This window comes from Rattus norvegicus, chromosome 2, assembly GCF_036323735.1.
Source record: "Rattus norvegicus strain BN/NHsdMcwi chromosome 2, GRCr8, whole genome shotgun sequence".
Lineage (NCBI taxonomy): Eukaryota > Metazoa > Chordata > Mammalia > Rodentia > Muridae > Rattus > Rattus norvegicus.
Window position 1 is genome coordinate 104934183 of NC_086020.1, and position 17073 is coordinate 104951255.

At 34.5% G+C, this 17073-nt stretch overlaps 1 long non-coding RNA gene across 22 annotated transcripts in view; it reads right to left on the reverse strand.

Moving 5' to 3' along the window:
- LOC103690087 (uncharacterized) overlaps positions 1 to 17073 on the reverse strand; it is a 132234-nt gene that overhangs the window by 36485 nt on the left and 78676 nt on the right. For 21 of the 22 annotated variants that reach the window (XR_010063778.1, XR_590995.4, XR_010063781.1 and 18 more), the window contains one exon: positions 1 to 17073. This exon is cut by the window's right edge. This is a non-coding gene — a long non-coding RNA (uncharacterized LOC103690087). The other variant, XR_005500807.2, reaches the window with a different exon arrangement.

Sequence of the window (17073 nt, forward strand, 5' to 3'; positions counted from 1 at the left end):
ATAAATGTTGATTCAAATATTTTTTGTGCAAATGGTTCATTAATTTTTGTCAACGTCCTTATTTAAATTATAATCAGGCATTACCTAAAAATTAAAAATAAAATTATTAGAGATGGTCATACAACAAGGAATTTATAGTGTATGAAGATCTGTTCAGAAAACTGATCCTTTGAACTTAAAGTTGTGAATATAATATTGAACAAATATTTAAGAAACAAGAAAAATTAATAACACATTTAGGCTAATGAAAATTTTATCATAAAGCAGGAAAATAAAAGAAGACCAAAGCAAACAATTAATTATAAGATTGTATACGTAATTTCTCAGTAGGGATGATGAAACCAGGAGATATTGAAAACAGCAAGAATTTGAAAAACTTAACTACAATAAAAAGATAATTGTTGAACATAATTTTTTAAAAAGCTTATCTGGTAAAAAACTCAGAGCTCTGAGTGCCTGCAAAAAGAAGCAGGAGAGAGCACACATCAGCAGCTTGACAGCACACCTAAAAGCTCTAGAACAAAAAGAAACAAATACACCCACGAGGAGTAGAAAGCAGGAAATAATCAAACTCAGGGCTGAAATCAATCAAGTAGAAAAAAAGAACTATACAAAGAATCAACAAAACCAGGAGCTGGTTCTTTGAGAAAATCAACAAGATAGATAAACCCTTAGCCAGACTATCCAGAGGGCACAGAGAGTATATCCAAATTAACAAAATCAGAAATGAAAAGGAAGACATAACAACAGAATCTGAGGAAATTAAAAATTTATTAGATCCTATTGCAAAAGCCTATATTCAACAAAACTGGAAAATCTGGAGGAAATGGACAATTTTCTAGACAAATACCAGGAACCAAAGTTAAACAAGGAACAGATAAATCATCTAAACAATCCCATAACTCCTAAAGAAATAGAAGCAGTCATTAAAAGTCTTCCGACCAGGACCAGATGGGTTTAGTGCAGAATTCTATCAGACCTTCACAGAAGACCTCAAACCAATACTGTCCAACCTTTTCCACAAAGTAGAAACACACAATGTACTACCAAATTCCTTCTAGGAAGCCACAATTACTCTTATACCTAAACCATACAATGACCAAACAAAGGAAGAGAACTTCAGACCAATTTCTCTTATGAACATTGACAGAAAAATACTCAATAAAATTCTTACAAACAGAATCCAAGAACACATCAAAACAATCATCCATCATGATCAAGTAGGCTTCATCCCAGGGATGCAGGGATGGTTTAATATGCAGAAAACCGTCAATGTAATCCATTATATAAACAAACTCAAAGATAAAAACCACATGATCATTTCATTAGATGATGAGAAAGCATTTGACAAAATTCAACACTCCTTCATGATAAAAATCCTGGAAAGATCAGGGATTCAAGGCCCATACTTAAACATAGTAAAAGCCATATACAGCAAACCAGTAGCTAACATTAAACTAAATGGAGAGAAACTTGAAGCAATCCCACTAAAATCAGGGACTAGAGATAAGGCTACCCCTCTCTCCTTACTTATTTAATATAGTACTCAAAGTCCTAGCCAGAGCAATCAGACAATGAAAGGAGGTCAAAGGGATACAAATTGGAAAGGAAGAAGTCAAAATATAACTATTTGCAGATGATATGATAGTATACTTATGTGACCCCAAAAGTTCTACGAGAGACCTATTAAGCCTGATTAAAAAAAAAAAAAAAACTTCAGTAAACTCGCTGGGCAGAAAATTAAACAAATCAGTGGCCTTCCTCTACTCAAAAGATAAACAGGCTGAGAACTGAGAAAGAAATGGAGTACTACTTAGCTATCAAAAACAATGACCTCATGAAATTCATAGGCAACTGGATTGAATTAGAACATATCCTGAGTGAGGTAACCCAATCACAGAAAAACACACATGGTATCCACTCATTGATAAGTGGATATTAGCCAAAAATCTTGAATTACTCAATATGCAATCCCCAGACCACATGATGCTTAAGACGGATGACCAAAATGTGGATGCTTAACTCCTTCTTAAAAGGGGGAACAAAAATATCCATAGGAGGAGATATCGAGGCAAAGTTCAGAGCAGAGACTTCAGGAACAGCCATTCAGAGCCTGCCCCACATGTGGCCCATACATATACAGCCACCAAAACTAGATAAGATTGATGAAGCTAAGAAGTGCGTGCTGACAGGAACCAGATATAGATCTCTCCTGAGAGACACAGCTAGAGCTTGTCAAATACAGAGGCGAATGCTAGCAGCAAACCTCTGAACTGAGAAAGGGAGCCTCATTGAAGGAATTAGAGAAAGGATGGAAAGAGTTGAAGGAGCTTGCAACTCCATAATAATAATGCCAACCCACCAGAGCTCCCAGGAACTAAAACACCACCCAGTGTAGAGGAATGTCAGGGAGGGGGTGGTAAGGAGGGCGGATGGAGGGGATGGATACCCTTATCAGGGAGGACAAGGAGATAGGGGGCTCATGGACAGGAAACCAGGAACATGAATAATATTTGAAATGTAATAAAGAAATATATCCAATTTAAAAAAAATAAAAAATAATAAACAGCGGGAATAATGTAAAAAAAACCTAATCTGAATGTTTAATTGCACGGATTGATGAATAAAAATTAAAGGAACGTTAACACTGAAACAATAATTTTTTTTTCAAAATATTGTTCAAGCAGAGTAGGGTGGTTTATCTTAATGTAACGTCAGACACCAAGATCTGGGAATTTCTCAGAGGGGGTTTCTAGAATGCATTAAGGTGGAATGGCACATCCTAACTGCTGTACTGAATTCTAAGGGAAAACTATCCATGCAGCAAATTCACCCTTCTTTAAGGCATGAGCAATGTAATTAGCATCCTGCTAATATGGCCACACCTTTCCTGTATATGACAGGACTTTGAGTTAAAGCAAACTCTTCTTTATTAAAGTCGATTTCAACAGATATTTTGTCAACAAGAAAAGTGACACATTGTAAATAATGTCATGAGCAGCTGCCTCCAGGTCATTATGTAAGAGACATGTGGAGACCAGAGAATGATCGAGTTAAAGCATTTGTTTTCTTACCTTTCCTGGATTCCTCATACTGATAAGGACCTTTTGTTGCTGTTGGGTTTGTGCTGGCAAGCAAGAGGTATTTCTTTATCCTTTCAATCCAGTTTGTCTGCACTGCCACTGGAGGATTTTCTTTCTTCTTGGTAGATAAGTCCTAAAACTACTATAGGTTTTACTACACCAAACACCTCATGAACCTTCACATTATATCACAAGAGTTGATTTAGATAAGTCTATGAAGAAACCCAGTAGACATATATAATGCATTCCTTTATTTTCCAGGGAAAGAGATATACATATTTGCCTATATATGATGTTTTAGCTGTGGAAAACCCAATGTTGTTTGTATTTTAAAAGACAATTTCTAATGAGATAACAGAACATTTTATTATCTGGTTTACAAAAGGTGTCAGAATATTTCTTCTTTGATTTTTTAAAGCACATTAGTATGCATTACTGTAAGCAAATTAGTTTTCATTTATTTCTATATTCCAAATATGAAGCAGAGTTTACCACTGTGCATGCATAGATATAAAGTTAAACATCACTTTTTTTTTGTCAGAGCTGAGGATTGAACCCAGGGCCTTAGCGCTTGCTTGGGAAGCACTCTACCACTGAGCTAAATCCCCAACACCAAAATCATCACTAATTTAAGTATACATAAACTATATAATAAAAGATCAAAGAGTCTTATCAAAATCTAAACCCAACAAACACTGTTTTGGCTAATGGAGTTCGTTTTTCATGCAGATAATTTTGAATTGAAAATTTTATGTCTCAAGAAATAGAAATATGTTATTACTTACAACTTTTTAAAAATTACATTGGAACATTTCAGAGATGAAAAAATAAATTGAATACTTTCAGTGTGTTTGACTAGCCAAATTGTCCTATGGATTTTAGAGAAGTCTTCAGATGATTTCTCCTTTGCTGCATGACCTTTTTGCTCTAGAGAACACAAATGATGAGCTAATATATTGGGGAAAATTATTATCATGTTCATTCAATGTAGTTGGCATCTGTGAATCTGTGTATTTTGTAGAATATTTACCCATACCACATAATGAAATATTCATTTTAAAAATCTTTGAGCTTGGGGTTGGGGATTTAGCTCAGTGGTAGAGCGCTTGCCTAGGAAGCGCGGTTCGGTCCCCAGCTCCGAAAAAAAGAACCAAAAAAAAAATCTTTGAGTTTATTATTTCAAAGTAAACGTATGAACAAGAAAATTGTGACTGTTTGTACTGTGCTTTTGTTTGCTTGTTTAGTTTTAGGTGAGGGCTCAGTTTATGAGCCACAATGTACTCAGACTTCATTACAGAAGCTCCTGGATCCTCTGAGCTGGCCTTCCAGCCACATACCAGCATTTACACATAAAATTTTATATATTTTTTATATATTTTATATATTTTTAAATTTTTTTGAAATAGGAGAGAGAAGGAACGAGAGAGACAGAGACAGATACAGAAAGCGAGAGAGAGAGAGAGAGAGAGAGAGAGAGAGTGAGAGAGAGAGAGAGAGAGAGAGAGAGAGAGAGAGAGAGAGAGAGAGAGAGAGAACTTATAGCATGGTCTATGTGTGGCAGTCAGTGAACTTACCTGTGTTGGACCTCTCATTTCACCGTTTGTGTTCCAGGAATTGAACGCAGGCACTCAGACCTGGAAACAAGCAACCCTGTGCAAGGCACCATTTTACAACCCTCCAAAGTCTATTTGGATAAATTCAAAACTAAAGTGTTGACAAATTCTCTATGAAGCGAGTAACTGATGATGTCAAGTGTTTATTAAAAATAAAGATAGTTAAGCTATTTATGTGACTATGGAAGTGTTAGAATAGTTAAACACATTGTGGTCTATGAGCATGAATGAGTGAGTTAAGAGTCAAGCAGACATAATATAGATGGAAGGATATTTAAGAGAGAAAAGCAAGGTTAATAGTCACGAGACAGAAACACTGCACATTCTTAGAGCTAAGAAGACAAAGTTATTAGAGTGAGTGCAGTAAATTAATCAGCAAGTTTGGAGTCCGTATCCATTTGGGTACCCTGGATCTTGTCAACAATATTTATATCCTATAAACCAGATTGTTTAACTCAAATGGGACTGCTAGAGAATTGATCTCGTATTCTTCAGAGAAATAAGTGTGGAGGAAGGAAGGGTCCTCTCATGTCTAGATGTAGATGATGCATATCACAACCTTGGTATATAATTCAAAACATATTTGTTTCATAGTTCAAAGGGATTGAAGTTTAAAAATAAGGTATCAGAAGGGTAGATTTCTCTGATATTCTGAAGGAAATCCTATCAACGTGGCTTTTCTAACTCCTGGGGGGTTTTTGGTTCACTTTGTACTTCCTTGACTTACAAACCCCTCACTCCAGCCTCTCCTTCTGCTCTACATTATCTTTTCTCCTTCATTTTTTTGTTGTTGTGTTATTTCTTCTGAAGACACAATAGAATATAGGGCTATTTTCTATTGCAGGGGTGGAGCTCATTTTAATATCAGCACTCAGGGAGTAAAGGCAAACAGATCAATGAGTTCAAGGTCAGCCACATATATATATGTATATATGTATATGTGTATATGTGTATATGTGTATATGTGTATATGTGTATATGTGTATATGTGTATATGTGTATATGTGTATATGTGTATATGTATATATGTATATATGTATATATGTATATATGTATATATGTATATATGTATATATGTATATATGTATATATGTATATATGTATATATGTATGTATGTATGTATGTATATATGTATATATGTATGTATGTATGTATGTATGTATGTATGTATATATTTTTTCCCAGGACTGCCAGGGATATACAAAGAAACTGTCTCAAACCACATCCTACATCATCACTAGAAAATAAAAGAATTTTAGCTTACTTATATATCCAAGAGCCTCTTTAAGGTCATGTCATGAAATTTGAATTCTAGATGCATACAGAGAGGCATATACTGCCTGATATACTGCTTGTGGCAGGTCTGGTGTTAGTAGTGATGGGTATGAATGATTGGATTATTTAGTTCCAAGCAAAAGCATGATGTAGTGGTGCATTAGTGTTCAAAGTGGTCCAATTAGATGCATTTTTTATTACACTATTGACAGTGAGTAAAACTTTGTGTCACTGTTCAGAAAGTTCAGAGTACCTGGTAGTTAAGCTCATATTTCAGATAAATGATAGTGGAGCGTACAGAGTGTGAAAATGCATAAGAAAATTTGATTTTCAAAAAAATAAATTTTTTACTTTGCTAGATATCTAATCTGAAATATTAAATGAGGACAGAGAGAGAGAGAGAGAGAGAGAGAGAGAGAGAGAGAGAGAGAGAGAGAGAACCAACTAAGTCTAAGCATGCATAAAATTATTCTCCTTTCTTTTGATTATCGATGTTATCTGTCCAGCTGTTTCAAGGCCCTATGTGTATTGTATCCCTGATCTCTGTGTGACTTTTAACATGAAGGGGTATTAGATTTTGTTAAAGACATTTTCAGCATGTAATGGAATAATCATGTGATTTTGATCATGATCTTGGTTTTACTTTGCTAAGTGGCGTTTGTCTAGAAAAATCATTCATTTTATTAATATTTTCCAATTTTGTGGTGTATAGGCTTTTCAAGTTAGACATAATGATTTTTTGAATTTCCTTAGTGTCTTGTTGTGTCTATCTTTTTGTTTCTGATTTTGTTTATTTGGATACTGTCTGTACGTCTTTTGATTATTATGGCTAAGCTTGTCTATCTTGTTGATTTTCTCAAAGAACCAGCTCTTGGTTCCATTGATTCTGTGTATTGTTGCCTTTGTTTCTAATTGACAGGTTTCAGTCATGCTGTTGGATATTTCCTGTCTTCTACTCATCTGTGGTATCTTTTTCCTAGAGCTTTCAGGTATACTTTTAAATCACTGGTATGAGAACTTGTTAATTTCTGTTTGGAGGTACTTAGCACTGTGTAATTTCCTCTTAGCACTGCTTTCCTTGTGTCCCATGAACTTAGGTATCATGTTGTGACTTCATTTTCATTGAATTCTAGAAAGTCTTTAATTTATTTATTTATCCATGACCCTGAGATCATTGAGTACAGTTTTTCAGTTTCCATGGATGTGGGTCTTCTTGGCATTTCTGTTTGTTGAAGTCCAGCTCTAGTCCATGGTGATCTGAGAAGATACAAGACATCATTTGAATTTTTTTTTTGTATGTGTTAAGGTTTGCTTTGTGACTGAGTATATGTTCAACTTGGGAGAACGATCCATGAGATGCTGAGAACAAGGTACATTATTTGTGTTTGTGTTAGGGCCATTTGATTCATAATGTCTGTTACTTTCATTATTTCTCTTTTCAGTTTTAGTCTGAATGATTTCTCATTTGGTGAGAGTGGGGTGTTGAAGTCTCCCACTAATAATGTGTGGGGTTCGATGTGTGATATAAGTTTTTGTAGTATTACTTTTACAAATATGGGTGTCCTTGGGTTTGGAGCATAGATGTTCAGAATTGAGATTTCAACTTGGTAGATGTTTCCTTTGATGAATATGAAATATTTTGTCTCTTTTGATTAATTTTAGTTGAAAGTTTATTTTGTTATATATTGCTTTGGCTATGCCACCATTTTTCTTCGGTCTCTTTGCTTAGAAACTTTTTTCAGCCTTTTACACTGAAGTAATGTCTATATTGATGAGTTATGTTACTTGTATGTAGCAGAATGATGGACCCTGTTTTCGCATCCATTCTATTAGCCGGTATCTTTTTATTAGGGAATTGAGTCCACTAAAGTTGAAATATATTAACGAACAGTGATTGTAATTTCTGTTATTTTGATGTTTCTGGTATTGGTGATTGGTGTGTGTGTGTGTGTGTGTGTGTGTGTGTGTGTGTGTGTGCGCACGTGTGTATACTTCCCTTGTTTTTGCTGGTACAGAATGACATATTTTCTGTGTTTTCTTAGATTAGTTATGCTCCTTGATTTAGTTTTTTCCTTCTAGTATTTTCTGTAGGCTTGGATTTGTGGATAGATATTATTTGAATTTGAACTTGTCTCAAAATATCTTATTTTCCCTAGCTATTGTGATTCACAGTTTTGCTGGTATAGTAGCCTAGGTTGGCACCTATGGTTATTTATAGCTTGCAAAATATCTGTCCAGACACTTGTAGCTTATAGCATCTCTGTTGAGAAATCTGGTATAATTAAAATGACTTTTTCTTTATTTCTTTTTAATAGTCATTCTTCATTTCATAGATTTTTTGTTTTATTATATGGCAGGAGGATTTTCTTTTCTAGTCCAGTCTATTTGGTGTTAAATAAGCTTCTTATATGTTTACAGGTATCTCTTTCTTTATATTGAGAATGTTTTCATCTATGATTTTGTTGAAAATACTTTCTGGTCAATGGAGCTATGGCTTCTTACCTTCATCTATTTCTATTATTCTTAAATTAGGTCTTTTTGTGTTATTCTAGAATGTCTGGATGTTTTGTACCAGAAATTTTTAGATTTAACATTTTCTTTGATGTATACATTTCTTCTACTGTATCTTCAATGCCTGAGATTCTTTCTTCCATCTCTTATATTCTGTTAGTGATGCTTGTGCCCATTGTTCCTGTCCTCTTCCCTAGGTTTTCTATCTCTAGGATTCCCTTAGTTTTTGTTTTCTTCATGCTTCTATTTCCATTTTCAGGTCTTGAACAGTTTTATTTCCTTCACCTGTTTAATTATATTTTCCTTTCTTTCCCTAAGGGATTTATTTGTTTCTTCTTTAAAGGCCTCTATCATACTTATAAGATTGGATTTCAGGTCATTTTCTTGTGCTTCAATTGTGTGAGGATATCCAGGACTTATAGTAGAGGAGCTGTGACTTGAACGTGTCATATTCGGAAATGGAAGGAGACTGGAGGAAGAAGTCTCTGAGAGAAGATAGAGGCAGACGTTAAGATTCCACTCTGTACATTTACTGGTTGTTATGAATGTTCTTAAGGGATGAATGTGTATAAGGCTTTATATATTTAGGTGGGCAATTATATCTTATCGATTGGATCAGAAAAAAAGAAAGTGTCATATTGCTCTGGTTATTGTTCATTGTGTTCTTTTGAGGACCTTTATGCATCTAGATAGCTTTGGTCCCTGGATGTTCCTTCCATAGTAGGCATTAGAAGGGGTCCTAACCTTGATGATCTTGGTGCAGCATGATTTTTATCAGTGCCCTTGGACTGCCTAGTTTAGGATACAGGGGTTTGATGAAGATGGTGGCAGAAGGATGGGGTTCAGTGGGGATTTCAGGCTGATCAGGGTAGCTGAGAGTGCCCCAGAAGACGCAGTGGGTTGAGAAGATCGGTGTGGGAAGAGAATCTAACCTGCACATGCTTCTGGATCTGCAGGTTTGGTGAAGGTGTGCAGAGAGTTATCAGGATACTGGAGGTCCACAGGGGATAGCAGGAAGCTCAGTGCATCTTGGGGTGCCCAGAGGACTTAGTAGACAGGGGAGATCTTCAAAATACTTTTTAATAATTTGAGTTTTCATAACTTCAAAAATAATATTAAACATAATAATTGTTACTATGTGTATTTATTTACTTTAATGTCACTACATTCCACTGAAGGAAGTTGTTAGTCTCTATTCAAGACACTAACACAGAAAGGTGACTTGAGAGGAATTACTGTTGTTGTTGTTGTTGTTGTTGTTGTTGTTGTTGTTTTGGATGAAACATTGTTGTGACGGGTTTGTTGGATAGACAACAGCTACTTTGAGTTCACTGGTGCAAAAGTTCTTCCATGTCCAGAAAGCATTATTTTTTTCTGAAATGCTTATAATTGATTCTTGGTAAAGCTTCTTTGAGAAAAGTAGTTCAATAAGAACCAGTTCATGCATACAAGTCCAATCAGATATAAAACTGTAAACTCTATTGGATATGGAAGTGTCATGACTTCAAATGAATAAACATACATTCCAAACTAGGGAAAAATATTTTGAGATTTTAGAGGGAAACTAAAACCGAAAACATTACAGAAAACCTTCAGCTGGCCTCACATCAGTAGTAACGTTCCTACTTTCAGCATTTAAAAGAGAGCAGTCCATTCTAAATTGCAATGGGCAATATTCTCATATGTAATGGGAAAGATAAACAGTGTCTCAACCATGACAGTGTGAAAGTAGATTAAAATTACTGGTCATTAAAAACTCTAAATTCTCACTATTTCCAAGTTGTAAAAGGAAATAATTGTTAAAAGTACAATAATAAAGAGCCATTAGAGGACAAACATACTATTGGAGGAAATGTTTCAGATAGGCCACTATCATGTGGAAATTGAGGAGTCAACATCACCTGTCTTTTCTTTTTGGTTTTGTTGCTATCTTATGTGCTAGTATAGACCTCTTTTAAAAATCTTTTGTTTTTTTAATAGGTGCATGGTATTTTTTTATCATATACAGCTCTCATTGTAACCCTCTTAGGTTTCCTAACCCCTCTTCCACACAGCTGCACCCCCAAGTTCTATTCTTTTCTTTCTGTAATCTACTGTAATTACTATTTTATGGCCATCCATAGGGCAAAGGGGAAGTGGGTATAAGAGCAGAGAAGAGTAGGGTAAGAGCAAGAGTGGCCTATCTGTTTTCTAATGAAATGTAGAGTATGGCTTAGTTGATGGAGAGGATGGCATGTTATATGAAGAAAGGATATATTATCATGATTTATTGCTTCAAAATTAATTAAAAATATGCTTACTTAGGAGTTCTATAATGTAACCGAGCTAGTCAGAAAAACAAAGATGGTCTCTACATAGTGGAGAAAGACTGGAAGAATGTCATACAAATGGAGTCATGAGACTTGAGAAAGCATCAGATAAGGAGGATGATACAGAGAACAGGAACACGTAGGATATGTCTCAGAATTGTAGGAAAAAGAAAAATCTACACAAAAGATACCTATGAGGCCATGCTGAAAGATTTTCATTCCTACTTACAATGATAGCTTACAATTCCTATAAGTCAAGAATCATGATCAGATTGATGATCTGACATTTTAGCAGTTCAATGACATTCACTTTGCTACTCTTTACAGATCATACTGTTGTGATCATACGCCATATTGAAAGTGAACCTAATGTTTAAGACATACTACACAGAGGTCTTGCTGAAAAGGAATTGTGATAATTCATGGACCCTAGAGTTAAGAAGCCACAGATTAAGAGTAAGGGAGGCTGTTCAGAGGAGAAGAGAAAAGTATAGAGCAAGAGGCAGGATACTTGGCTTGGTCAATAAAGGGGTGGAGTATAAGAAAATCCATCTTTGATGGCTAGGAATTTAGCATCTACTGGTGATAGCTGTGGTTTCATACTACATTGAACTAATTGTCCACATAATTGCTCTGGGCTTGACTAAACATGGGTTGCTAATTGACCTCTGTAGCCTCACTTTTCCAGAAGGATAATTATTGTGAACTGGGTGAGATATAAGAACATTAACACATGTCACTAAAGAGAAAAATCCATGAAGAAGATATAATGAAACACTTTGGACAAAAAGGGCCAGATAGACCAAAAGGTAATAATAGTATATGAGATCAATGTTCCACTCTAATTAGTAAATGAACCATCTAAGCTAAAATATCCACAAAAAGAACTTTATAGTTAAACTTTATCATCTACCACATAGTTAGCAAACACTTCCACACTTTTCTATTTTTAAAAAACGTCTGCTGAACACATATTCTCCTCATCACCCATTTATTCTCTAATATAGAACTCAAAGCTATAAAGCATATAAATAAAAATAATCAAAATTATGCCTTTATAATATCAGATGACAGTGGAATCAAACAAAAATTAATAGCAATGTAAGCTAAGAGAAGTATATAAATAAATGGGTACTGAAAAATATAGCTAGCTATGCTTTTCTTTGTGTGTTTGGGTATGTGCCCATGAGAATGCATTGATGCATGTTTAAAATGACACACAAATGAAAGTCAGAGGACTCCTTGCAAGAATCAATATCTTTCTTTTATCATGTAGGTTTGGGACTAAACTTGAGTAATCAGGCTTACAGTGCCTTAAGCACTGAGATATTTCATATGTTCTTGAAGAATAAACACCTAAATAAATAGGTCACTAAAGAAATCACATTTTTTAAGTTCTAGAGTTATGTAACTACAGAGGCACAATGAGTTTTCTTTATTAAAGGGGGAAAGAAAAAAACAGACTGTATCCCCACTGAGTATAGTTATAGATAGCATTTTAGAAGCCATTCAAACCTCATGTCAAGGAGAAGGTGCATCAGGACAAAGTATGGCTTATGGGAGGGGTGTCAAGGTGGTTTAATAAGCACAGATCTATAGATGTAATTCAACACAGCAGAATGAAGACCAAATGCACATCATCTCAAGAGATGAATAAAAGAGAATTGGTAACCATAAGTACAATCCCATGTTAAAAGTCAGCATACTTGTAGAAGGAACACACTTCAGCAATGCATATTTCATGTACAACAAACTAGAGTCAATATTATTTTGAATGTGTAAAACTTGAAATTCTTTTCCCTTGGATCTAAGAAAGATAGAAATATTAACTGTCATCAGTGTTTTCCCTGAAAGTTCAGTAGCAGACCATATGAAAAAAGAAACACATGCAAACGAAAATGAAGGAAATTATCTATTTGCAAGCAATTCTATTTCATACACAGAGAATTTTAATCTCCAACAGAAATATGTTAGCAAATGATAAGCAAATTTAATATTTCATGTAAATTAGCAGAGATTTAAAATGTAAAAAATTTGAATATCAGTTATAACACTGGATCTATACAAAATTTCTATATTCATGATCCATGGAACATCAAAGAAGATAGTGGTGAAGGATTCTAAGAATAAAGGGACCAGAAACTTTGCAATGAGATTGTCTACTGGAAATTATCCCCATGATTCAGTTATTTGGGTTGCCTAACCAAGACCCAAGATACAAGCAGTAACAATATCAATAGACAAACTACTATGTGAAAGAGACATATTATGGGCTACTCTTATATAAAGAACTTCAGGCAACTGATAATTGCTGAGAGGAAGAGAATTGGTCTTTCCTAGGAATGAGCCTTCTAACTGATTATTTAAAAGCAACTTATCAGCCATGAAAGCATATGCATGAGTGGTATGAACAGCAGACAGCAGGGTGTATTTATATTTTATGCAATACACACACACATATATTATATATATATATATATATATATATATATATATATATATATATATATATATATATCTCAGAGGTAATAAAAAGATACCATCAACTTAATAGAAAGAAAGAGGAGGACATCAGGAACTGGATGAAGAGAACATGAGAAGAGTTGAAAGGAAAACACAGAAATATGGGGGCTATATAATTATATTTCATTTAAATCTTTAATTTAAAAATCTATCATGAAAAATAAAATATAAAGAATTCATTTCCATTCAGCATGACAAAAATCTAGAAAAATAAACCACATTAACAAACTTGTACATATGAATTCATTATTTAAGGAAATAAATGATCAGAGAAATGAAGGTTATAGAACACTGATAAAATAAAGAACTGGAAAAGATGTTCCATTTTTTACCAGATAATTAGAAGTTGAAGGTGCTAAAATTTTAGTTGTTTTACATTTGCTCAAGTTTCTATAAACTGGATGCCATTAGCTCAAATGATAATTGGTAGTTTGAATCAGTGGAGATCCTGTCTTGGTACTCCTTCTGTAGATACTAGCATTTCTTCAAGGCTCTGACCAAGTTACCTAGCAACAGCCAGGTAGGAGCCTGGCTTGCTATAAAAGGACTGTTTGTGCCCCCCGCCCCTCCCCTTTGCCCCCTCCACCATCATACAGACCTCTCTGTCTCCGTCTTCTCTTTGTCTGGCCTCTGGTCATACTCTTTCCCTCCTTCTCTGAACCCCACTCCCGCCCTGCCATGAGTTCCCAGTGGTCCTCTTCCCTTCTTTCTCTCTTTTTTCTCTCACTGTACTTACCTTTCTTCTTTCTTTTTCTGCCTCTACTCCATTCTCATTCCCCTTCTCATGCACCAAAATAAGCTTCATTTTTTTTTATTAACTTGAGCATTTCTTATATACATTTCGAGTGTTATTCCCTTTCCCAGTAAGCTTCATTTTAAACTGTCCCGGGGAAATGTCTCAACATGGGCTTGCTAAGGCACCCACCCCACAACCGCCACATCATACTGCTTTTTACAAAACATATTGGTAGACGTTTCTTAGGTAGTGGCCATGAATCTGAAAAACTGCTCCTTATTCCCTCAAGCAGTAAACTCAATAGTCTTTCATAACTGTAAAGGGCTGAGAAATTGATAGCTGTAAAAACAATAAAAATAAAAACTGAAAATGAGATTTTCTGAGCAATTAAAACATTAGAAATGTTCAAATGATTAAAATAATATGAGGAATTTGCAATTGCTTTTGCAATTTTAATGTCTGTAAGAGATGAGATGATCTCCTGTAGCCAAATTCCTTATATTCTAAGCTAAGAAGAGTCACTCAGGTTATTCTAGTTTTGATGGATTAAACGGAAAGTTCTGAAGACTATACAAGAGAGGAACCTACAGTCACTCAAAATCAGGCTGATTAACCCAGTGTTAAGTAACACAGGGGGTTATGCCTCAGAATGACAAGAATGCAGAGGTCTCTCCCAGCACCAGGATGAAGACTGCTTGTTCTGATGTGGTTAAAGCAGTTTAGAGGGGGTAGAAAAAAGTTTCATCTGGATTACTAACCCAGGATTCACAGTGTATTGTCACATCTAAACCCACGAATGCCAAGTAGGTGCATTGTAGTATAGCTAAGCTAAATGTCTGGTATTCAATTCTCTTTGAGTAAAAACAAGCATATAGGACAGCAGAGAACTTTATTAGCAAAATTAAGAGTATTATTTTTAACCACTTATAAGGGATTGTACTATTTAATTAAAGAGTATTAACTTCCAAATTATATTCTGTTAGTAACATTTTTATGAAAGCACACATGTAATCATAAAATCTTTATAGTAAGAGAAAATGTTGGCTATGCTAATATATTAACTGGGGGTCAAGGTAACTTGGGGAGCACAATAAGGTCTAAGACTTCCTGGTTGTCTTGGAGAGAGCAGAAGTGTATAGTTAGCTTACTCAAAAAGCAAGTCTCTTTCTTTGCAAGTGAGTTAATCTCACATCAGACTTTTCTTATACAAATGCATGTTACTAAACTATATTGCTCTCCAAATCATTGTTTTTTGCTTCCCAATATTATAAGCAAAAACATACCCTTCATGTAGTACATATATACAAGTAACTTAGAATTAACATATTAATAAAAATAAAACAATGTAAAAACCCAAATAACAAAATCCTATAGCTTCAATAAATAATTTTGAAGGGATTCCTCATTACAACCATGTTTATACCCACATCAATGAAAAATGAATTCTGCATTGATTACCACAGATAGCTAAAAACTATATGTAATTGCAAATTTTATTTCTTATGTTTTAGAAGGAACGTTCTGGAGACCTGCTTTCAAACCCATGTATAATGGTGACTTATGCCGTTGTCTGGAGCCCCCCTTTGCAAAGGCAGTGAGTACAGTTCAGTGTGTTGGGCTCCTGGAGTACTTCCTGGGATGACTGGAATGCTCAGCTATGAGTAGAGGCAGTAGAGTTGCTAATCTACACTCAGCTTTTAAAGGCCATAACAGGAATCCCAAGCTTCTTTTTTCTAAGCTACTGTCCCTCATAAAGAAAAGGTGCTGGAGAGTGCTTATATTATTTAATATGATAGAAATTAAGTTTTGTAACTATTCAAGAATTTTCATTAATATTTACATAACTCACTGTGCTTAGCAGCCACCACATTGAATGATGCTTCTTCATCATTTTTCCATCATTTCTCCTTTATCTTCTTTCTACTTATTCAAGTTAATAATGTTCTTTGTTTTAATATATGTAGTTCATATGAATTATAGTTGTTATTTAATTTTACAGAAATTATAAAACTATTTACATTTAGGCAAATTATTGGAATTACCAAATTTCACATCTGGTGCATGATACCTGATGTATCATGTTGTGTTTTAGCATATTTGACACATATTCTAATACAATCAATTTCTTTGTTAGAAAAATGTTACATACTGTGAATCCAGTATTTGAGGTGGTTTTCATTAAAACTGAAGGAAAAATATAGTGCTATGCTTTTAGAAACAGATTAATGAACAAGAGTCAATCAAGAAAAAATATAGTTAAAATTTACATATATAGACAAAAACAGTAAGCTTAATATTATTTTATATTCTCATTTAACTCATAATATAGATATATGAAAATGGTAGAATCTGATCTCTGTACTACCAGTAAAAATAAGATTGCTGGTAGTCACTGAAGAACATAAGACATCAGGTTGGGAGAACCTTAATTTATCTTGGACACCTACAGGCCACTGCTACTTCTAGGGGATGGTTCATAGGGTGTAATTTTATCTGAAATAATCTGAATGAACTTTGGTCATGAACACCAGGATAAGTATTGGAGCTTATTATTGCCTAATTATACCTCTTCACATGTTGGGTTTTAGGATAAAGATTATGTTAGCCTTTTGGTATGAGTATAGGTGAGCTACTAAATGTAAGTTCACTTGACCATTTTAAAGAGTTTTGCTAGGTACTTTGACTTGTATGTCACATTTCAATTTTTTTACTACTTCTTGTGCATATTATTGAAAATCTTCCTTAACTATTGACTTATTGCCATTGTTTTTGTTGTGATGATATCATTAATCTGCTATGTATTGTTTTATTAAACAATGTGAAAAAAAGAAAAGTAATGTCTGTTAAATCTAGGTAGATTGTTGTTTTCACTTCTCCTGACAGTCATTTAAAATTTCATGATACAAGATTTTATATTGCAAGGTAAAGATAGCCATCCTGCTATAAATTCAGATGTTTGCAGTACAAATTTAGAACTGAAATGAGAATGTGGAATGACTTGTACATGGAACATAGGCTGTGT